The 20,835-nt window shown below is 46.2% G+C and overlaps 1 pseudogene; it reads left to right on the forward strand.

Annotated features, from left to right (window-relative positions):
• Window positions 1-957: 957 nt before the first annotated feature.
• The window catches only part of LOC100717447 (leukocyte immunoglobulin-like receptor subfamily A member 6), a 45,407-nt pseudogene continuing 25,529 nt past the window's right edge, over window positions 958-20,835 (forward strand).

A 20,835-nucleotide genomic window follows, 5' to 3' on the forward strand; every position in this document is an offset into this window, starting at 1 on the left:
GCTCTGGCTGAAGACAGGAGAACTCCACTGCCCACTGCTCTCATCTATAGAGTATCTCTTCTTTGTGAAAATGAAAACTCCTGATGGTCAAGCAGAATTTCAACATCACTAGCAATGTGTATAATGAAAACCTTCAATGGACTTCAGTAAAGTGCTGTTCACAAGAATAGCAATTGTGCTTAATGACAGCAACAAAGATGTATGGAAAACTCAGAAATTAGATACACCGTGATTTTCTTTATAAAATGACACCCCGGGCCAGAGGTTTAGCTCAGCAGCATATAAGTGCCTGCTTAATAAAAGTGACACCCTGCAAAATAACACTGAATTTTAGAAAATATTACAAATTCATAAACGATATTTTCCTCATTTTGATGGTATCACAGGTAAAGTAAAGCAGATATAAGGTGAATTTTCACAGATTTTAAGGGACAGGTGGCCCTAACAATGATACAAGGGAAAAGGTAGCCAGGTCTGACAGCTTTGACAGAGTGTAGGGAAAGGGCTAGAAATGTACAAATAAGTAGACAGTGACCCATGATAAAATGGAAAGTGAAGGCAGATCAGTAACATAATCCTTCACTAAATTTCAGTCCTTGAAGAGGATGCTTATAATAATAAATCATTATAATAATTATTATTATAATAATAAATCATCAATTTGTATGTTGGTCACTATGCTCCTGTGGCAGGGGATGCTGCCTAGAGGAGCACAGTCACATCTGGGTCTCTCAGAGGGCAGTGAATACACAGCAATGTGTCCCTGTGGTTCCAGGTGCAGCAGTATGGGATGTGCAGTGTGCACACATTGCGATTATTTGGCCATGTGTTCTGTGTGGCCCTGGTCAGAGCTGTTGCACCCTGGTTCTCAACTGAAACTTTCCCATGTACCAGCCCCCAAAGTGATATAGTGAGAAGGAGGTGATCATCTTCCTGTGTGGGCAGCAAGCAGTGAACTTTGCAGAATGTGACCTGGGGCTGTGACAATCCCACCCTGTTTGTTTTCTAATTTTTCTCAGTTCCTACCTCTTGTCTTACAGGAGAACCATCATGCCCCAAATCAGTCAGTCTTCCATGTCCTGTAAATCCTGGAAGGGAAGGCAGCAGAGGGTCATGGTGGAGAAGCCTGTCCTGAGACATGGGGTCCACAGGACCCTTGGGAGGCTGAGTTCATGCACTACTGGCGCCCAGCCAAATCAGTGCAGGCCAGCCCCCAAGAACAGGCACAGTCATAGAGGGTAAGGTCCACATGGTCATGGGTCACCTCCTGTGTGACTGTCTCTCCAGGGTATTATCTGGACTGGATTCTCTGTGCTACATTCTTCTATTCTTCCTGTCCCTTCCTGCCCCTCAAAAGAAAAGGGTTTCCTAAATGGGAGGTATGGGGCAGGTGCAGGTGACATAGCAGACTTTCCAGTGAATTCTCTGGCAGCACATGTGCAAAATGGCCCAGTATCTGAGGATCTCATTCTGTTTGGGGAGCTGAGATGACTGCTTTGTGCTCTCTCCTGCAGGAGCCTGTGATGCTCAGTCTGGGGTCCATGGTGAGTTTGAATCATCTCTGTGAGGAGGAAGCCCCGGTGTTGAAACTAAGACCCCTGTGAAGACCAGGAGCTGCCTACTGTTCTCCAGCCTGTCTTGGAGGAGGAGGTAAAGGGCTTTTCTGCTGCAGAGTCTGATAGGAACCTCAGTGAAAGAATTTTGATAAATAATCCCACATTTGACTTCTACTGTTTGAATCTGGGAGATTTCAACCTATTCTCCCATGCATATAGTATTATTAATACAGAAAATTTCAAGAGAAATGACTCAGTTTTGATCAGTGCTCTAAGTGACATTGCTTTTCTGGGAGACCTGTAATATACATGCTTGTGTGAACTGCACGGTGACCAAACACCAGGCAGCCCTGGTGGTAGGGAGGCTTTGAGTTGGGGGAAAACCTCAAAGGAATTAAATGAAGAAACTACTGATAGCCAGGAGTGGGAGAATGGTTCTACCTTCCCTCCAGTACCCTGCTGTCTGATGTTGTCATGACAATCTTACTTTTAGCTTGCTTAAATCCTCCTTTCCCTGGGATGATGTGATGCTATGTGCTCAGCCATGTTCATTCAGGTTGGGACCCTGATCTCTGAGCTCCACAGTGGGTTTCTAAACAACAAGCTCACTGAGTGCTGTTCTGTATCTGACAACACAGCACAAAGAGGATCAAAGAGTGAGAGAGACAGGGGCTCCCAAAGCTATGCACCTATCCACATCTGCCAAGGCAGACATCTCACGTTGCTGCCTTCAGGGCTGCAGTCTTGAGCTCTTATCCCTCCCCTTCCTCCTGTCAGAATCTTTCAGCCAAAGACACACTGGAGCTGACAAAGATATGAGAACACAGAATCCCCTGGCAATGGATACCACTTACATTAAAATTAGAATAAATGACAAAAACTAAACTTCATCCCATTGTGCACATCTGCCAGAACTCAGGAGTTCACAGGGCACAGGGGAGTGGAAACTGTCATGCAGAAAAGTAGGAATTCAACCCAGTTCCCTCACTGCAACTTTCTCCCTACTCTAGTTCAATGGTGGGGACTGAGATTCACAGGTCCTTTTTGTCAGGGTCTTGGGTCTTGCACAGTGACTCAGAGGCCATAATATGTGATATGGGTGGCAAATTTCTTGGAACCGTGGCATCAGATAACAAGCACAGTCCTCCTGCACTGTCTCAAACCTCCAGACCTCAGGAAATTTCTGGGATGGAGACTTTGCCCCAGCACTAATACTTACTCTGTCCTAAGCCAGGCATCCTGTGGACAGAGAGCCATAGCTGTTCTCCGCACTCCCCGTGCTTTGAAAGCGGGTTTCTGCTGACCAACCAAGGCTCCCTTCATCCCTCTTCTTCCCTGGAATCAGTGTCTGAGCAGAACAAGCCCTGGCCCACTACTCTGAACTAGGGGCTCACTAGCTGTTGGAATTAGCAGTTTCCTTACCATGGAATTCTCCAAGTTTCTGGGGCACTCAATGTGGACACCAGTTTCCCTTCATCTCTCAGCCACAGTGAGGAGGATCTGTGGACCCCAAGCTGTCTGTAGCCCTCAGTGCACAATTCACTGTTCAGTTCCCAATCTCACTGACCTCTCATGCCGGGAACATTGGTGCTCTGAGGCCCAGGTGATTCCCATTCACCTCTCTGAGCCAGGTGTCCTCCAAGGATCCTGTACCCAGGAGGGTTCAGGAACATGTGCTGGGTGGGGAATTGTGCTGATGTTCACTCCTGCTGAGGTAGACTATACGGACACCAGGACCCTCTAATGCGACCCAGTCACTCTTGTCCCCATGGGGCAGTAGGGTGATGGTGCTTCTTCTTTTGTCTGAGGTTTGTGGCTAAGGGTTGCACTATGGTCAGCAGGCAGAGAGGAGTCCGCATACACTGTGAGCCAGCAGTGTTCAGGTTGGCCACCCACACTTCAGGACACAGCCCGCCCTGCAGAGAATGGGGTGAGGAGGGACACGCACCCTTTCTCTCCCAGACATGGCATGGAGCTGGGCCTTGTGTAGCTCACCTGGTGCTAAGAGGAAGCTGCATGAGCAGTAAACATTCTTAGGTTACTAGCACAATACGACCAGCCTCTCAGTGTTACATTTTCTGGGGTTTTCTTTTTCAAGAGTGATTGAGAGATTACAAATCAGGCCTTAAAATTGTTTCCTCATTTTTGCGCTCAACATTTCCACTGTGCACTTGAGTGTGGCTGCAAAGCATTATATGTGGGGAAAGCATGTTGATCAATTTTCCACTGGAAGAGGATTTGCAACTGTTATCTTTCTCCCTATAATCACCTGACTCAAAAATACAGTGCTCAATCCAATGTATTAGGTTTGGGAAGGAGCACCATTTGTTACTTTATCCCTGCTACGTGGTCCTGAGCTACAGGATCCCCAGGAAGTGTTCTACACCCAGGTGCAGCCCTCTATACAGAGATGTGATGGGGTCTCCCCTGCTTACACCATGTCAAGGCCATGTTGGGACTGAGGTTCAGACCCTCAGTGAAGGACAAGCAGAGGGAAAGGCAGGTGAGCCCCATTACCTGTAGGTCCCCAGGCTTTCCCACACTGCACCTGCATTCCCATCTACTCACCTTCCGTCCTAGAAGCTGACTCTGAAGTTCCCCAGGGAGTGACTTGCACCCAACTGAACAGCTTCAAGCTTACACAGGAGCCAAGTGCAGCCCCTTCCTCCCAGGAAGAGGAGCTCAGCTGTGCCCAGCATGTATTCCCACCTGGTTGGAGAAATTTCAGAACCCTCAGTGCAAACACTGATACACAGAGGCCTCAGAAGACAAAGGAGCTGCTCCATGCACATTCAGCTAAGGACCGTGGGCAGCCTGGGGACTGGTGTGGGATTCTGAGGTATCCTAGACATCACTTGATCCTGTGGTCCAAGAGACAGCTACACCAACACATTTGCATATATAAAATGTTAGTTTTTAAAATAACATAGGTGGTTAAAGTTCTTGTGTAGTAAAATAACTGAGACCGAGGAAATCACAAAGTGATCACATTAATCATAAGTTTAAAAGCACACACTAAGTTTATGAAGTATCTGTACTTTAGAGTAAAAAAAGAATTAAATAAAAATAATTGAAACACAAAAGCAAAAAATTGAGTGATTTACATTTGGATGAAAATTACATCAATTTTGACAAAGTAAGAAAGTAAGGAATAATGATCATAGCAACCAATAGTAATTTAAATCAGAAAAATAAAAATATAAATGTTTAGTTAAAATCTAATAAAGTTTGTAAAGCCCTGGGAACATTGTATAGGGAAGCAAATATTCACAAAAGAAATACAGAAGTAATGCATCTCAACTTTTGCAGTTAGAAAAGCCGATGTTCCCACTAGAAATGTCCCCTCATTTTCATTAAAGAAAAAGGACAGCACAGGACCCCTGGGTTAACAGTGTGTTAAATTACACACTTTGGTGTCTAATAGTGTGAGCAAAGTGGATTTGCCCAAAGAATCAGGGCTGCTATGGTAATTAATAACATCAGTGCATTTGACCATGTTTATAGAAAAAAATGTGCTCAAATGAACAGATGAAGAAAAAAGTTCTACAGAGAGTCACTAAGTGTCCACAATTTCAAATGGTAGGATGAGTGCTCAGTTGAAGTTGAAAGAATTTTATAAAGAATCCGAAAGAAGCTTCCTACTTACAAAGGAATAATTGGTAATTCTGAATCATGAACTAAGAAGTAAAGAAGGAACTGTGTCACTGGGCTTCTTTTCCACACTTCTATGATGACAACACATAGTGATGACAATTATGACAGAAAGCTAAGAATGAGCTGTGGCTCTCCAGAAACTCAAAAAGTCATCCTGTGAAGGCAGCTTGATTGTGTACATAGAAAACAGGAATCATTAGGAGGAAGATCATAAACATATCAAAATACTGATGCATAATGAAAATGTAGACACCAGACATTTGCGGATACTGGGAAAAGCAGAGCTTCCCCAGCAGAGGGAAGAAAGGAGCCCTCAGCCTGTGCTCCCAGGAAATTCAGGGGGTGAGAATGCGTACACAGTGATGTTAGGAAATGTTTCCCAGTGGACAGGGAGAGACTCAGGGAGGATTAGGAGGACAGAGAGGAAAGTTAGACTCAGAGATGTCAGGCCATCAACTAGCTCCGGGGGGTTACCTAGGACAGCCTCTCAGGAGAAGGACAAAGGAATAGTTCACATCCTGTGGTGTCGTCAGAAGAGTCCATGAAAGCAGGATACAGGGACTTCACTCTAGCCAAAACGTGAAGATGCTGCCAGGTGTGAGGGACCTGGGAGTTGATGTCCCAGTGTGGATGGTGCCAGCTTAAGGGCAGAGCAGCATCGGCTCCTGCCACCGCCACTCTTGCACCACATGGACAGTTTTCCCACTGTGCTCTTTCCTTGGAGGGAATTTTGCTGTGCTGCTTGGAACCACCACAGGTAAGAGATCTCGGTGTCCCCTTTAATGGCCACAATGCAGGGTCCATCTGCTCCTCACCGCATCCACTGTTGCCATGTGTGCAGGAAGCAGAGGTGGCCCTGGGTGTATTGAGGGCCCATGTCTCTTGCTGTGATATGCTCCTGAAACAGGGCTGCATTTGTACCGTGAGGCTTTCCAGCAACAGACATATGTGTCCGTTCAGTTCCATTGTACACTGATCACCTAGAGTCATTATGCACCCCACCTCAAAAAATGCTACAGTCCTCCCTGGCCCAGCATGAAGATCACCCATAGGACCCAGTGCAGGTACCAGCAAAGCACCACTTCTCATGGCTGCTGGGGACTGGATGGTTGCTCCTTCAGTAAGAACCATACTCTGCTTTTATTGCAGGGTCTTTAGACCCAAGGGAACATGTTTAAATTGGATGAATGAGGAGCACTGTCCAGTGAATGCACGGATATTAATCTTTTCCTCAGTATGCATAAGCCATCATCACACTGAGTGATCCTCTGTGTCCACTAAGCAGCACTGTGCTCTGTTCACCTTCAACACTGATCACGTTGGTCATGTGTCCCTGAGTTTTACTTCAAGTTTTTACTTCAAGCAGTGATGAGCCTGACTGCTTGGAGCAGGTGAGCTCTGTCACTTGTCCTGAACCTGCACAACTTGCAAGCTGATGACTAGAAACCTCATGTGCTGGAAGAGGATCTGCACACACCTCAACCTCAGGTCAGTGAAATGACCCCAAAGACTCAGGCACTCATAAGTGTGGTTTTGGATAGGGGCCTGGATGATAGGACTGGATCAAAGCTGTGTGACACTGGAGTCATCCACTGATGGGTTTCTGAGTGGGTGTGATGTTGGCAGGTGAAATCTGGTGAGAGGAGATGGCTGCTGTGAGCGTGGGATGGGAAATAAGTGTCTTCCAAGTCCTTTTACTCCACTTACTGCTTCCCAGCCACCACAGCAGTGACTGTTTTTCCCTTCCTACACCACCTGGGCTTGGAGGCAGCCAACTGTGAATGGAAGTCTCTATAAACTAAGTCACAATGATCCTTTCCTCAGTTAACATGTGAGTGTTCATTATTTTGTCCCAACAAGAGAGTTAGTATGATAACCCCCAGGAGCATCTAGAAAATCTTCCTCACTGAGTCTGATGCCTGTGTTGGGTATGAGATGACTAACAACATCTCTGTCTGAGGACTCAGAATGTTTGACTGACTTACCTGGAAAATCCCACCTCCTGTTCTGAGGTCAGGGCAACAAGCTCCCCATGAACTCAGAGGGGAATGGAGCTAGAGGCCCTGTGATACAGGGTGAAAGCTGGATGGTGGGCTATGCCCAGCACAGCAGTGGATGCTGATAGGCTGACAAACACGGGAAACTCCCCTGGAAAACACTGGGACAAGGAGCTGGGATATCACTGCAGGTCAGGTGTGTTTCCTGGAGTAATGGATGCAGGTGTAGAGGATATAACTGTAGACCTTACAGATATAGATAAATATTGATATTGGTACAGATTTAGACAACCACTACATGCTGTCTTTTGACTGGTGGAATCCACAGCCTCAGGAGCAAAAGGGGAGCCTTGTAAGTGACCTGCATCATCCTCGACCTCGACCACAGGAAAAGTGTAAGCCCCATGTGTGACCTTAGGGGATGCTGGTCTAGAAATCCTTCCCAGTTGAAAACTCAACCACTACGAATTTAAAGGAATTGCTTTTGCTTTGGGGTCTTCGTCACAAGAGATCAATTGGTGACGAAGCTCTTTAGTTTCACCGCTTGTCCTGGACAATTTTCTTTCATGCTCATGAGGACTTGGATGTGAGACAACTCACCAGGCTCCATGTCTGCATCTCTGCACAAATGAGTGCTGAGGGCTGTGTTGCACCCCACACTGCACGTGTATTCCTGTGGTTGCCTATAGTCTTCGTGAATGTGAGCTCATGTCATAGAGGAAAGACCAGTGTTCATGAAAAACTTATGGAATGACAACCAATGGGTTCACATTTCCTGAGCTAAATTTATACCTCAAACATAGAGGATATAACCTAAAAATGGAAATTTCAACAATACAGCTGGATGCTGTAGTCCACCAGAAGCAGGGACCTGCATCATCCTCAAGGCATCTCCAGGGCTGGGGGAGGACAGCCACGGTGAGGAACACTGTGCTGTGCAGGTTAAAAGGCTGAGAGAGGAATGAGACACATGGGATGTTCTGAGAGGATGAACCTGCCCAGGGTGACCATGCTCTGGAAGGCAGCAGCAATGAAAGTCTCTGGTTCTTTTGGCTCAGTGAGGTGAGGATCAATCAGGAACATGCAGGAGTAAAGGGAAACTCCACATCAGTCTGGAGCCCAGACAGGATGAGTCTGGGGAAAAACAGCCCCTGTGTCAGTGGATGTCAGTTCCACTTCCTGTGGGGCTTCTGATGTGACCATCCTATGAAGAAAGCAATCCTTAGCTGCCAAACAGTAAGAGAGGCACTGTGGTCTCCACACAGTCTCGCCTGGAGGTAGGAGACACCATGACCATCACACTCAGGGCACTGCTCTGCATTGGTGAGAACTGAGCGAGGGGATTGGAATCCCTAGTCTTGAACCCACAGATCCAGCAGGAGAAAAGGGGCTCAGGAGGCTCCAGGGAGCAGAGGAGCTGCTCAGGCTCCATGGCAAAGCTCTAACAGGGAACTCTCTTCCAGAGCTGAGTCTGGGCCATAAGACCCAAGTGAAGACTGGTAAGTGTGTCCCAGCTATCCTAGGTTCCTCCTTTTCTTAGGGACATGGGGTGACCTCCAAGCAGTGTTTGTGGAGCTTGGCAGTCTGGAAGGTTCTGGGGCTGAGAGCTGGGATCTGAGGGGAGGAGGAAGGTGCTGGGCCCAGCTGTGATTTCCCTGCAGGGACCCTGCCCAAACTAAGGCTCTGGACTGAGCCAGGATCTGTGATACCATAGGTTGAACGTGTGACTGTCTGGTGTGAAGGGGCTTTGGGAGACCAGGAATATGGTCTGTACAAAGAGGGAAGCCAGAAACCCTGGACAAGACAAACATTACAGGAACTCAAAAACAAGGCCATGTTCTCCATCCGATCCAAGACAGAGAACCCTGTAGGGATACATTATAGTTACTATCAAATCCCTTCATAGCCCAGTGAGCCCCTGGATCTGGTGGTGACAGGCGAGAGGGCAATCATGGTCCCAGCCCCAGGCTCTACTCTCAGGAAGGGGTCTGTTCTCAGGGCTGACCCCTCTCACAGCCCAGCCCTGGGAACAGTTTGGGAGGTGTGAGTCCATTTCACATGCTGCCTCCTTCTCTTCTGGAATTCTACAGCAAGCCCAGCCTCTCATCCCTGCCCAGCCATGTGGTGATCTCAGAAAGGAAGGTGACCCTCCAGTGTGTGGCACAGCGGGGATTTGACAGGCTCCTTCTAAGGAAGGAAGAAACAGTCTCTCCTGGACACTGGACTCATAGCACGAGACCCCAGTGGGCAGGCCAAGGCCCTGTTCTCTGTGGGCCCTGTGACCCCAAGACACAGGAGGACATTCAGGTGCTATGGCTGTTACTGGAACCAATCCCAGATGTGCTCAGAGCCCAGTGACTGCTTGGAACTCCAGATCTCAGATGAGGAAACATCAGGTTTTTCCTTTCATGGCTGAGGACCTGAACTAGAGACCTTGGAAGCACCTGGAGGTGAGATGTGTGAGTGGCACAGGGATGCTGAACTCAAGGACAGAGTAGGGGACAGTGAGACCAGAGATACCAGATCCAGGATGAGACAGGGAAAGTTCAAGTCACAGTGTCCAGAAGGGGGCAGTGTCCACAGACGGCTCCTCGGGTGTCTTTTGCTCATCACAGATCAGCCTTAAACTTGCTCCACACAGGACTCACTGTGCACAGTCAGAACACATCACCCCCTTTCACCTGCTTCCTTGCAGGTGTCCCCCCAAAACCCAAGCTCCAGGCTCAGTCAGGCTCTATGATGCCCTCTGGGATTCCCAGCCAGGCTCTATGATACCTTCTGGTGTGAGGGCATCCTGGGGGCTCAGCTATACCATCTGTACAGAAAGGAGAGCCTAGAATTCTCAGACACATAGATGTCACCTGAGCCAGGGAACAAGACCAAGTTCTCCATCCCATCCATGACAGATGATACAGGGTGATACCACTGTTACCACTGCAGCCCTGCTGGTTGATCTGAACCCAGTGATGCCCTGGAGCTGGTGGTGACAGGTGAGAGAACACGCAGGAGCACAGCCCCAGGCTTTGTCCTCAGGGAAGGGTCTGCTCATGGTTGTCCCCCTCTGACAGCCCAGCTCTGAGGACAGTGTGGGAGGTGTGAGATCATTTCACATGCTGCTCCTCCTCTTCTAGGAGTCTACAGCAAACCCAGCCTCTCAGCCCTGCCCAGCCCTGTGGTGACCTCAGGGGAGAATGTGATCAGGCAGTGTGGCTTATGGGAGGGATTTTACAGGTTCTTTGTGACTAAGGAAGGAGGAGACAAGCTCTTCTGGACACTGGACTCACAACCTGGACCCAACTAATAGGTCCTGGCTCTGTTTCCTATGGGCACTTTGAACCTGTCTTAGATACTTTTTACTCATCGCTGAGATAAAATACCTGAAGCCCAAAGTTGGGAAAGGAAAGGTTAATTTCTTACACTTTTTGGAGGTTTCAGTCCATACTCAGTTGGCTCCAAGGCAGGCTGGCATGGCGGGGCCACAGTTCATGGAGGATGCAAACAGCAAGGCAGAAACTGACAAAAGAGAGCAAGACACATATTCTTCCTGCCATTACATCACATACTGGCTCCACCCCTAGGTGAGTGTAGCACCGACACCATCAATCCAAGCACTAGATAATAAACCATCACAGATGCACAATGCAAACTCATGAGGCCTGGGGGCCACAGATATAAATTATGACATTCCACCCCTGGCTCCCAGGACTCATGTACATCCTTTATACAAAAGACATTTAGTCCATCTCCAAGAATTGCCACAGTCCTAACATTTTCAGCATTGCTGAAAAGTCCAAGTCCCAACACTCCTCCAAGATCTATGGCAAACTGTAACCCCCTGTACAAATGAAACAAGATTAAACATTTCTGAAATGCAAAGGCACAAGATAAACAGTACCATTCCAAAAGTTACAAACAGGGGAATATAAAGCATTGGAAACAAAGCAAGCCCAACATCCAGTAGGACAAACATTAAGTCCTGGAGTTCCATGCTCAGCATCTGAAGCAATCTGGTTGCAAGCTCCAAAAGGCTTGGGTGATTCCACCCCCATGGCACTTCTGGCAATTTCAACTCCCACAGCTTTTCTCTTAAATCCTCTCTGCTCGCTTTTTGCAGCTTCTCTTGGATCACCCACATTTCTGGCTTTTCCAAACTTCTGGGATCTCCACTACACCTTTGGCTTCACCTTTACATCTTCACAAATTGCCCTCTCAGGGGCACACTGCTTGGCCTACCAGACCCTTTGCAATCAAGGTGGAAGCCATCTTACCTTCAGAATTTGTGCATTTTCCTCACACCTAAAATCAGCACCTTGTGGATGCTATCAAGCTTTTCTGCTAGCTGGGGCAGTAGCCAGGCTTTTCTCTCTCTTGGCTGTAGGGGTCAGTTGCCTGGATCACAGGGCTCTGTTTACCCAATTATGAGGAAAAGCTTCTTTATGTTGCCACCATTCTAGAAACTTGTGTGGCATATGTTGCCATTCAGGAGTAAGGTGCTCTGCAGCTTTTCCCTCTGAGCAAATTCTTCCACCTTTGCAGTGAGGCTGCAAAGGATGGGGACACACTTCCTGGGATGCCTCGGGGCCATCTTTCTTATCTCTTTGTTTTGCCTCAGCAATCAAAATTTCAACTCTCTCTTTACAATCCACAGCCTTCCTAGAATTTTCCTTCTGGCCAAACTCATAGTATTGCAAATTATCATGCTGGGCTCTTTGCTCTTGATTTACAACATAAAGCTGGCTAAAAGCCCCCAACAATAGCCATGCCACAGCCTCAATGTTCAACTGCTTTTTAATTTCTTTTTCAGGATTAATCAGCCCATTGCCCTTTGTCTCAGTCTCAGGTAAAGTCTCTGGGCAGGAGCAAAATGCAGACAAACTTTCTGCCAAGCTATAACACACATCATAGGGAGTCCAACAACCAATGCAGTCCTTCTTCCCAGCAGAAACCTCCCAAGCCTGGTCTTTACCATGAGGCTTTCTATCAGCTTTCTGGTCTCCTGAGCTATAACCAGAATCTCCTCTAGAGAACAGCCTAGGCTGCTCCAGCCCTATACATCCAGGTGACATGTCCAAATCTTTCTAAACTCTGCCCACAAGCCATTTCCAAAGCCTCTTGAAAATCATGGTAAGGTATAGTCCCAACAAATGAACCTCTCCTCTGTACCAAATTCTGTCTTAATTACTTTTTACTTGTTGCTGAGACAAAGTACCTGAAATCCAAAGTTGGGAAAGAGAAGGTTAATTTCTTACACATTTTAGAGGTTTCAGTCCATACTCAGTTGGCTCACATACTGGCTCCACCCCTATGTGGGTATAGCACTGACACCATCAATCTAAGCACTAGATAATGAACCACCACAAATGCACAATGCAAACTCATGAGGCCTGGGGGCGACAGACATAAACCATGACAGAACCCCATGGGGAGGTGGACGTTCAGGTGGTATGGCTGTTAAGCTACCAATCCTCAGGTGTGGTCAGAGCCCTGGTCTCAGGTGAGGAAGTCCTTTCTTTGACCCAGTCATGTTTGAGTCCCTAAACAACTGATAGAGGCCATCTTACAGATCGTCACTAGGAGGAGGTTGGGTTGGGACATCTGCGCTTCATGGGCTGCTTTCAAAACTAAGAGAAATGTTGGGGTCTTGCCTGGGAAAGGAGCAGCTCCACAAGTGTGGAGTAGGGAGCCCAGGCCCTCATCTCCCCATTCTTCCTAGGAATCATTGAAGATAAGCCCAACACAGCAGAGTCCGGATGCCCAGGTGGTGAATGAGGGCCCTACTGGGAGGGTGCCCGGACAAGGGCTAAGCTGGGAACTGCTGCCACCTCCACTGCAGATACTGACTTGGACTAGCTCCTCCTGTGTGGTCCTCGGTTTCTCCAGGTGTAAGGAGAGGCCTGAACCCAGTCTTCAAGTTCCTCCCAGTGATGACCTTGCTGTGAGCCTTGGAGAGACAGTAAACCTGTGGAGCTCCAGGATGTGACTTCAGGGGTCCTGTCCCTCTGTGCAGTGACAGTGACAGTGCGGGAGGGTGCCAGGCAGAGCAGCAGCACTCAGATTCTCTCCTTGCACCTCAGGAGCTCAGCACTGGTGGGAGAAGGAGCTTGGAAGTCAGACTCCCTGGGTTCAGTCCCCACCTGCCCCATCCTTCTATGTCACCTGGGACCTCAAACTGACCTGAAGTGGCATCACCAGTTATTCCTCAGGACCTCATGTTGCAGTGAGGCTTCTTGTCCCAAAAATTCATGCTGTGGTGTGTTCCCAGCACTGGTCTGAGACCCCAGAACACAGTGGTGATGGAGGGGAGAGTCCACAAGAGAGCGTCTCCCCATGCGCAGGCTGATGCCGGCTCAAGCTCCCTGCCCAGGCTCCCACTCTGAAGTCTCCCATGGAGGTAATGAGCCTGGAGAGACCCAAGGGGACACAGGTGAAATGGGAGGAAGTGGGACTGGACTGACGGAGAGGACAAGGCCCAGCACTCTCCTCCTGATGTCCCCACCACAGAGTCAGCTGCTCTGCTGTCCCAGCACCTCAGTTATGGCCATACCCACGTGGGTGGGGAAGACAAGGTCACCTGACTCCCAGGACTATTGGACACATCATAGCACTGTGTGAGAATTTTTGGGCAGGATCAGTCCCCAGAGGATCAGGGAGGGGCATACTGAGGGAGCCTGGTGGCTTCCTGGGGCTCTGAGGACAGAGTGCCTGCTTCCCTGTGGTCAGAGGGATGGAGGTGTCTGAGGTCCAGGCAGGAAGCAGGGCCCTGGTAAGCAGAGGGCAGCCTTGCTGGGGTCCTACTGTGAGTGAGGCTGAGCCCCAGCACAGCCACTTCTGAAGAGAGAAGCACCAGACTGCTGGCACTGTGGGGCATGGCTCTTCCTGAGGCCCCTGTGCTCTCTAAGCTCAGTGTTCACCTGAGACTTAGGAGGGGCCAGCACTGCTGGAAGGGGTCACTGGGTGACCCACCATGCAGGACTGCTGTGCAATCTTGTTTGAGTCATTGCACATTTCCTGTTTGCACTCTTGTGCTGCTGCTCTGTCTTTTCAAATGTTAAGAGATACTTTTCTGTGGAAATAGATTTACAGACATATGAAATTATACCTTAAATAACACTTACTGCATTTCTGTTTTCATAGGAATAGATTATCTTTGCATATCAATTATAGAGAATAACACTATCACACATATCTAATACACTTGAAGTGAGCTTTGTTAATAAACTTTAGAAATATTTCAAAATTGTATTCATAAAAATTATTAACATTTTTAAGGAATGTTTAAATTGATCAAGTATTTTAATTATTTGAAAATAATTCTGTGATTCATATTTTCTGAATAATAACACTAAAAACCAAAAGAACATTAGTTTTAAATTTTTTATTCCACTCTGCGTTTATTTATTTATTTATTTATTCATGGTACCGTGAAGTGAAATCAGGACCTTGCACTGGCCAGGAAGGCACTATGCCACTGAGCTGCATCCCTGGCCTTAGTTTTTATTCTCCCCTCTCCTCTGGCTTTTCAAACAGTGTGTTCAGATTACTAATAAAATTTGTGTTCAGTACACTAAAATGAAAATTATATTTCATAAAATCTCAATAGGCCATCAATGTTCTTGACTGAAATACACATGCATGTGGTTATATATATGGTTATACATGTATCCACCATAATATAAATACCTGCTAATGAATATTTTTTCATGTATCCAGCTGTATTTATGTTTATTCTCTACAGCTTTCCATCCACATTCTCAATGTTGTTCAATCAATATACTTTCCTTCTATTTTGGTGGTCATTTAACATAGATTTTCATTCTGAAAGTAGAAGCACTGTTTCCATGAAGCAGTAACACTCCTGCCATGTGGAAAACACACTTGCTTGTACACGTGAGTATCTGTGTCTGTGGGTGCATGGCACTGCAAGTGTTTCTAACTGCGTGATGATGAGTTAGCAGAAGTCACAGGGAGGAGGAGGCACCAGGAGACCTGGCTGGGTAGGGAAGGTGGGCCACACAGACTTCACCCCGTGTGCTCCTTGATGCTCAGGGACCTTGAGAACCAGTCCTCACCCCTGCACCCAGGGTCCTCACTGGTGTTCAGGCAACTCCTCTACAGGGGAGGTCACTCACATCATCCTGTGTCCTACACAGCACAGAGCTCATAGGACTTGGCTGTTTAGGAATTGGAGATCACTTTTGTCATCAATCCTAGGCTTTGTGAACTCATCTAAACTTTGCTCCAAAGGGACTCAGATGCAAGTCCTGAGCTCATGCAGCAGTGAGGCTGATGAGTCTAAGTGACCAGAGGTGACACTTCTGCAGCAGCAAAGGCTCACTAAGAGTCTGCATCACATTTGTCATGATATTGAGACACAAGGATGTGGAGGTGGGGAGAGGCTCGCGTCTATTCAAAGCTTCATAGGTCCCACTTGTCTTCCTTGGTCCCCAGGAGCAGCTGAGACCATCAGCCCATCACAGAACAGCTCAGAGCCCAGGACAGGTGAGGAATGAGAATTCTGTTATGAAGCTGGACACAGGAGTCAGGTCATGCTTAGCAGCACAAGTGGACATGCAGGGACTGGGAGGTTCTGCTCTGTCCTGACATCTGTGTCCCCTTCCCAGCCTCACAGCCCCAGGATTACACAGTGAGGAATCTCATCCAGATGGGCCTGGCTGGCTTGGTGCTGCTGGCCCTTGGGATTCTGCTCTTCCAGGCTCATTGCAGTCAGAGAAGGACCCAAGATGCAGCCGGGATGTGAACAAAAGAAAATGTCATCAGTGAAGATAGCGCTTGCGTCTTGGACATGAATTCTACATGCTGGGGTGGCTCTAGAAGAAAATGTTGGATCCAAATTGGGTTACCCATCCACTGGGAGGCCAGAGGGAGGTGACGAGGTTTGGGTGCAGGGGAGTCTGGTGTGGTCTGGAGAGAATTCTCTCTCTGTTAAATGGCTCACCTAGGGTGGCTCCATCCTCCCTCAGCCCTGAGCACCTCTGCTACAACTCTGCCCCACACCTGTAGTTCCTGAGCCCTGTGAGACGCAGGCAGGGGGCTGCTAAGCCTCACTGGGTTCCCACTGCAGGTGAGACCAAGCCCCCAGCACAGCTGCTCCTGCAGAGAGAAGCACCAGGATGTGGGCACCTTCAGGCCCAACACATCCAGAGGTCGCTGGACCTCTGTGCTCTGTCCTCTCCTGAGACTCAGGAGGGGCAAGCACTGCTGCCTAGTCATTAGAGGTTTCTGCCCAGCCAACCTGAAGTACAGTTTGCTTGGGTTCTGTTATGCATTTGGATTTCACACTTGTGTATTGTTACTGCCATTTTCTCAAACCAAAGAAAGTTTCTTATGAAATTTAATGATATATGAAATTGTTCTTAAAATGTAATTGTACCCCTAATTTCTGGGAATTTTTATCAGCTTTCTATAATAATTGCAAAGAGCAACTTTTAATGCCAACTCTTTCTATACAAAATGTTGAAAATTGAGGTTCACTTACAAACCATAGAAATATTTCAGATTTATCTGAAAATCTTATATTCACAAAAATTTTGTAGTATGGTCCTACACTTTAAAAATTGATGTTAAGACTTGATGATTTTGTTTTCTGAATAATGATTTGTTATACAACAAAGCTGTTGGTTTGCATGTACTACTAGTATTTTATATTAAGATTGTCCTCCAACAACTTTTTAATGATTTCTTATGATTCACTGATAAAGTGTATATCAAGTAAATTTAATTTCTAAATTGCATTCCTACTTCAATTATTATTATATACTTAGTGATATATTATTACATCTAGTTCTACATAGTTCATATCAAAGAATATTCATAGTCTCTCTCTCTTTTCTTTTTTTTTTTTTTTTTTTCTGCACTGGAGTAAGGACTTTACTGCACAGATTGAATGTTGAATCCTGACTGTGTTTATATTTTCTGTGACGCAAAGAACATGAGAAATCACTTGTTCAGAAAAATTCTGTAGGCAGAGACTCAGAAGTCAGAAATTAACATGGGCCGAGTGTCCTAGGAGCACATATAAAAAAATTGTGCTCATTGTGTAAGTTTTATATGTTTGCATTTCTCTTCCCTTTTAACCCCATTATTTATTTATTCCACTTGCATCATTTTACATGTTTATTATAGGTCATTCTGTCTAAATTTACACATCTATGAACTAGATACACTGATTTTAAGAATCCCTGATATTTCCAGTATGTAAAACACAGGTATGAATGTGTGCGTGCATGTGTGTGTGTGTAATGCTGTAGGTATTTAAAACCATGAAATGATCAATTAGGGTGATAGAGAAAGAGCCCCAGGCTAGGTTACAGCCCTAGACATTCACCCTCTTGAACCTGAATTACAGTTGTTCTATAAACCAGAGCTTCATATCTGGTCAGTAAATAAAGAAATTCACCTCCAGGAGAATGAGTGTGCATTGCCGTGTTCCAGATAAACCAAAAGTGCTCCATTATTTTCCAACTTGAAATCTTAAGTTTTTCCAGTTCTGAGCTCTTTGAACTCAGGCTGCCTTTATTCCAAAGTGACTCTGACTCAAGTTCTGAATTCACAGAGTACGGTGAGGGTGAAGACTACACTGGGAAAGGGCTCCTATGGATGGTCATGAAGTCATGTCATGATGGAAAGATACGTGGCTGTGGAACCCAGAATAAAGCCTCTAGTTCTTCAGTGATTCACACATATTTTTCTTTCTTCATTCTCAGGAAAAGTGGAGACCCTCATCCCACTACAAACCCAGCCAAACTCCAAATCAGAAGAGTAAAAGACTTCTCAGATATGGAGCTGCATTCACAAAGTGAAATCTTCCTTAAGGAATCAGGTGCCCCTGTGGATACTGAGTAATCCTGGGGCAATATTGGTCTTCTCTGACATCTTTGTCACTAATTCCTACTGCACACTTCAGGATCACACAGTGGGCAGTCTCATCTGGGTGGGCCTGGGTGACCTCGTCCTGATGGCCCTCAGAATTCCACTATTGCAGGCTGGACACAGCTAGGGAAGGATCCACATGCAGCCAGGAGCTGAACACATGAGAAAGGACACTCACTGAGTACGCATAGTGGCAGAGACTTGGAAATAACTATGTCTTCCTGGGAAGTATTTTGAGTTTCATTTTGCATGTGGGTTAACACTCATGTTTACCCTATTCAGTCCAATATTTGAGGGGTTTCATAATGACCAACACTCTGATGGAGGTTTGATCCTTACCATCACACAGAGAAGAGAGAACAACTGCCCTTTTTTTTCTGGTGCAAAGGACATTATTAGCCTAAAGTGAAAACCATTGAACAGGGCTGTTTCACCACCAATGATACTACGAAGGACACCAGTGAAAATAATAGAGCCTAGACTACTCAGGTATTAACATGTCATAAGAATGAATAAAACCCATAGCTATGCCACTGAAAAACCTAGAACACAGATCTACTGAGAAATGTATGTGCCAAAAGAAACCAAATTTTGACATTTGACAAATGTCTGGTCAATACATTAACTCTAGCATCATTAACAGTAGAGAAGAATTCATAAAGCTAGATAAGAAGGGGATGAGAAATATAAGGCAAAATATCCAGTTGTAGAATGAAAGAAATCAGTATTATTAGGGTAAAAGTGCTAGAAAAAAAATTAAATCAAAACAGAAAAGAAAAAAGAATAAAAACAATAAAACAAAGAATAAAAGAAAAACAAAACAAAAACAAAGAAATTTCCCCCTTCAGTTTGGGTGGGTGGTTACTTCCCAAGGTCAGTAGGATAGAATACAAAGATATTGGGGAGAGTGAGTCACAGCAAGAGCTTATTCTTTTCTACCCACTTCTTCTGAGTGTGTGCTGAATCCTGCCCTGCACTTCCTACTGGGCAGTGTCAATCAATGATGTGGTGTCTCCTTTTATGATTGTATTCATTCTAGCAGGTCTTAGTGTTTGTGACCTTGTGTGCTCCAAGTCACTGCTATCTTCACCAAGCTTCATGGTCTGTGGTCATGTGAATTCCCCTTTGCCTCAGAGCTCTCTCTGTCCATACACCCCCGTATGTGGCAACTGTCAAAGATGAAACATGTTGATCACATTGGCATATAGGAAAAAGATATAGATCTCCAAGTTCTGTGCCTTCTGAGGTAGCAAGGGGTTCAGGGAGTCTGGTGGGCTTAAAGCCAGCACTTTCACATGTGAACCTCTCAGAAAGTCACATGCAAACAGGATGGCTTACCACAAAAGGCACACACCACTGTGTCATACCTGACCTGAGCTTAGTCTTACTTAATCTTCTCATGGAGTCTATGTCTGCGACTGTGTCTTCTGGCTGTTTTCCACCCAGCAGGTGTGGTGGGTGATCCAGAAAACCTGAACACAGTAACATTGTGACATTTCATTTCTGGAATGATTTAGTCCTAAGCAATTAACCAGTTCCTCAAATGTGTCATGATTAATCACTCTCAAATGTGACAGAGGCTGCAATGAATCTCTTCTCCAACTATAAAGAGCCAGAAGAAAGAAGTTACTTTCAGAGTAAAACTGAAAATTTGTGTTTTCAGTTTACCACAACCACAGGATTTTCTTGTGGTGGCATTGCCAATTCAGCCCATCTTTTTTCCCTGAGTCCGCCAAACCTGTCCAGATTTACCTCGTGTTTTCAAAGACAGGGTCCCTTATCAAGCTCTTGAATTAGCATTCCAGGCTCTCTTCTTCTTTTCTCTGCATTTTGTTCAGTTTTTCCAGTTTCTCCGTGATTTCTAGGTTTTTTTAAATTGTTCTTCCTTGATTCCCATGGCTATGTTTCCTTTTCACTTCTGTAAGTCATTGTTTCCCAGGAATCTGGCTTTCTGGTCAGAGAGAGGCTGTGTTATGCTCATGTGTTTTAGTCTACCACCTTCCGGGCTTTTTTTTTTAAATATACTAACATCTGTGAAACAACTACAGTGCACCAATGATATAAACAGCATCAATAGACTTCAACTCAATAAAGTAAGTTGGTAGAGGAACTCATGACCAGGTTGGGCTATTTGGACCGAGGTGGTAGATAAAGTTCTGAAGACACTTCTATTTCTGAATCACCTCAACTGATGGGAACATTAAATGTGTTTTGCACACTGTGAGAGGTCCTTCTCAAAAATAGTGCAAGAGGTGCAAAGCAGTCACCTGAGCCATCACTAGACACAGGGAGATCCCAGCTCAGTGCTCATAACTCCAGAGCCCAGAAGGGAGAAAGGAGAATGAGTCAGGCACAGTTGATGTGTTAGGGCCCAGGACTGCAGTGCCTGGGGAGAGAACTGGGTGTCAAGGGAGGGGCTAGCAGTAACCACAAAGTGACACCTGTCATGGCTTTTATTCAAACAAGCACAAATTAGTAACAGTTATAGATATGTGTGTATCAGGCTGTTTTTAGCATATAACTTAAATTTCCACTACATGTTTCAAAACTGAAATCCCTGGGAGGCACGGAACCCTGCCCCAGCCCAGCAGAACTCTCTTTCTTGCCTAGGGTCCAGGCAGCGGCTTCCTGTCGGGATCAGTGAGTCAGGAGGGGCCAGGGAATCCTGTCCCAGGCTGGCCAAACTCTCTCCCTTGCCTGGGAGACTGGCCATGGCTTCCTGTTGGGATCAGTGAGGC

The sequence above is a fragment of the Cavia porcellus genome, unplaced genomic scaffold (assembly GCF_034190915.1).
Source record: "Cavia porcellus strain 051 isolate PalLab524CR breed Dunkin Hartley unplaced genomic scaffold, mCavPor4.1 scaffold_7, whole genome shotgun sequence".
NCBI lineage: Eukaryota > Metazoa > Chordata > Mammalia > Rodentia > Caviidae > Cavia > Cavia porcellus.